Source organism: Lathyrus oleraceus, chromosome 6, assembly GCF_024323335.1.
Source record: "Lathyrus oleraceus cultivar Zhongwan6 chromosome 6, CAAS_Psat_ZW6_1.0, whole genome shotgun sequence".
NCBI classification, from domain to species: domain Eukaryota; kingdom Viridiplantae; phylum Streptophyta; class Magnoliopsida; order Fabales; family Fabaceae; genus Lathyrus; species Lathyrus oleraceus.
This window is the reverse complement of record NC_066584.1, coordinates 88,962,496-88,966,330: the sequence shown is the minus strand read 5'-3', so window position 1 is coordinate 88,966,330 and position 3,835 is coordinate 88,962,496. Positions and strand designations below refer to the sequence as shown.

The 3,835-nt window shown below is 37.6% G+C and overlaps 1 non-coding gene across 1 annotated transcript; it reads left to right on the top strand.

The window, feature by feature from the left end:
* Positions 1-360: 360 nt before the first annotated feature.
* Positions 361-467, top strand: LOC127098889 (small nucleolar RNA R71). The gene has a single exon (XR_007793573.1). It is a non-coding gene; the product is annotated as a small nucleolar RNA R71 (small nucleolar RNA).
* Positions 468-3,835: the final 3,368 nt, after the last annotated feature.

Sequence of the window (3,835 nt, the reverse complement as noted above, 5' to 3'; positions counted from 1 at the left end):
AAGAGACTGCATTCTGCAGATTGGTGTCCTTTGGTTCCACATATCTCACAATCCGACAAAACTGCAGCTGCAGTATTCGGGTTTATACACATATGCTCAACCTTGAGGGCTAACGCGTCCATTTTAGCTTGCATCATGTCTATAGAGCTTAACTCATGTACTCCTCCTTGGGCTTCCTTCTTCTCAACTGTCGCTCGTTCAACTCCCCATGCTTGATGGTTTTGAGCCATATCTTCGATAAGGGCACTAACTTCAGGGTAAGGTTTGTTCATCAGTGCGCCACCTGCGGCAGCGTCGATGGTCATCTTAGTGTTATAATGAAGTCCATTATAGAAGGTCTGAATGATTAACCAATTTTCTAAACCATGATGTGGGCATGCTCTTAACAACTCTTTATATCTCTCACAAGCTTCGAACTACGATTCTCCTTGATTCTGGGTAAATCTGGTTATTTGGTTTCGAAGAACGACGGTCTTACTTGGGGGAAAGTATCTAGCAAGGAATACTTTTCTAAGGTTTTCCTAAGTTGTTATGGAATTGGGTGGAAGGGAATCTAACCATGATAGGGCTTTATCTCTGAGGGAGAAAGGGAATAATCTTAAACGGATTGCCTCAGAAGAAGCTTCATTGGTTTTAAAAGTGTTTGCTAATTGGAGAAAGATTTTTAAATGTTAGTTTGGGTTCTCAATAGCAAGACCTGCGAATTTTCTCTTTTGCACTACTTGCAATAGGGAGGGTTTAAGTTCGAAATTATTAGCTGGGATGGTTGGGTTTACTATACTAGAACTAGGTTCTTTGTTGGATGGTTGGGCGAAATCCTTAAGAGGTCTTTGATTTGATCTTCAGCCATAGCTCTCCTAATTTTATGGAAAAATAAACGTGCGCGAGCGTAACGTTCAGGTCCCGCCAGAGGATCTACTAAGCTTCCGGTGTTACGAGTCCTTCGCATTGACCGGCAGGTAACAACCTAAGTCTAAACAATATAACAACAAGGTACGAAATTTGACGAAGTTTGTCCCCGACAACGGCGCCAAAAACTTGATGCGTGTTTTTCGCAAGTATACGAACGCGTCAGAGTAATATAAGAGATTTTCGAATCCACAGAGACCAAATGTCAATCTATCGTTATCTATTGTTACGATGTTTATCTAAGGTAATCGAAATAGGGTTTTTAAGAGTGCACAATGAAAAATAAAGTATTAAATTAAATTCAATTAATAAAGACAGGTTCGAATGTAATTCACATAATCAATTAATAATCCAAGTACTTGCTAATAGAATTACTTATGGGCAGTGTTTCCTACTTTGAAAAGAACCAATTTAACGGGAACTGTCGCTTTCGCGTATTCAGAACGGAGTTGTACTCCCTAATAAAACCCTCTTATTGTCACTTATAAAAAGGCGCGCATTGCGTTAGAGTAGTAAACCTATTTTTAAGAAATATAGTGTCTTGAATAAGTTGAAAATTATTTTGACCTGGATTTATTAACCAAAAGAGGTTCTCACGAACCAGACTCTAAACATATAAATGCGTCCGAAAATAGTTTTAAAATCAATTTTCTTTTTAAGTAAAACACTCCTAATGAACTAAACAAAATGCTTTCGCTATATTCGAAATAGTTAAAAACAACTAAGTTTAAACAGACGTCAGACGGCTTTCGTTCTTACCCAACGGAAATTAAGTGCGGGAAAACTTAAGTTAAAAGTCAAAATAGCCCTTAAATGTTTCTACGAACAATGGTACGGATTATCGGATCAATTACGATCCTTACATTCTAACCTTTATGGGTTTAGCCAAACAAGGTAAAGTAAAAATGCATTTTAATTTTTATCATAAAAACAGATAAATAAAAGACTTTTTAAATAAAAAGGTAATAAGTGCGAGTACAGGAAAGTAAATAAAAGTAGTGCGAGTGCGGGAAAGTAAACAAAGTAAAGTGCGAGTGCGGGAAAGTAAACAAAGTAAAGTGCCAGTGCGGGAAAGTAAACAAAATAAAGGTAGTGCGGGAAAATAAAGTAGACAAAAGTAAAGCAATAAAACCTTCTCCTATTGGAGGGTCGACTAAAGTGCGTAACAAAAATGAAAATGGCGGCAGGATTAAACTTCCTTCCAAAGTGCTCCAAACTCGATTGCAGACTCGATTACACAGTGTGGCAACACTCTGATGTGAAGCGATTACCACTTTTACACAATACTGATATATGCCTAGTTTTAAATAAGTTTGGATGAAGAAACAAATGAAATCAAGGCCCTATTTATAGGCAAGAAAGAACATGGAAAATACAAGGATGCCCCTAAGTTTGAAAAATGGGCGGGAACCATTTTGTTCTTGTGGCGCCCGCCACAACATCATGGCGCCCGCCACAGGAGGAAATTGCAGCGCCCAAGTGGAAATCGTGGGGGAGTGGCAGTTGAGGGGAGGTTGAAACTGGGACACGTCATGGATGGACCCATGGCGCCCGCCATAGTGGGAGCCACAAGTGTAAAATGCTGAAAACGAAGACTGAAAACCTGAAAACGAAGAAAAACATAGTAATAACATAACAAAATATCAATAAAACAACTAAAATGCATGCGAAATCGGAGTCGAAAATACGGTGAAATTTAGTGTTATCAATTATGTCAATACCTTAGGATCCGAGTTTCCAAAGTAGCTCCTAAGTAGTTTATAATAGTAGTGAACACAATCCTTATGTATGCACTCGTAAGTAACCGATAGAAATATGTGTATGATCTATAAACCAAATTGAAAAGAATTTGAAAAAAAAAAGAAATTTAAGATAGAAAAACGAATGATAGGATATGTTCCCTCTAATTTAGGTGGTTCTCACCCAACTACTTGGCCTATTGGAGTGTACTCTTTGAATTCAATGAGTCGAGAAAAAGAAAAAATAAAGAAAAGAAAAGAAATTTCAAAGTGAGATCATTAAACACTAATAGGTTAACTTACCATGTACGAGAAGGGATAATAGGCTTAATGTGATTTCACTTGAATGAAAAGGAGTGAAAGAGAGCGAGAGACATAGGTTGAGTTATAATGGCATGATTCATATTGGTTTGCATAAAGAGAGAGTTTTTGAAAAATTGTGTTGTTACGGTATCCTTGGTCTTGATTTTTATTCCCAGTTGATTTAACATAGCCTAACAGTCGCATACAATTAGAGTCTTATGTGCTTTTGTTTCGAACTTCACTTAATTAATTTTCATCCGAGTTGGTTTATTGCTTGAGGACAAGCAATGGTCTAAGTATGAGGGAGTTTGATAGCGTGAAAATGCATCATGTTTTTAGACTCATTTCACATGTTATTTATCGTTATTTTACTATGTTTTTCATTGTTATGTCTTATTTTGTCCGTGTTTCAGGTACTTGTTAATTATGGAGCATATGCATGCACGAAGTGGAAAAGGGAGCGAAATGGTGAAGAAAAGTGCAAAAATGTAGCATTCTGGTGCATGGTGTTCGCCATGGCCTTATGGCATCCTCCATGGCACCATAACATGTCATCCCCTTCATTAAGCTCATGGTGTCCGCCATGAGCCTTATGGTGACCGCCATGTGCCTTCAAAAAAGAAATACGTGAAAGTGGGTTGGACTCACTCCTTCTCACTTCCCAACTTTTTCTAAACTGCCTCGGAACGTGAATGAAGAGGTCATACATTATTGTGGCTATATATAAGATGCTCTTGTACCTAGCTTTCGATATCCAGAGATATAGGTGAAGTGTTGTTAGTTTAGTTTTAGCACAAATTATAATTTCAAGTGATAATCACTCAATTGGGCGACTACCACAAATTAGTTTTAAGATTTGCTTGTACTCTTGGATCAACAATCTT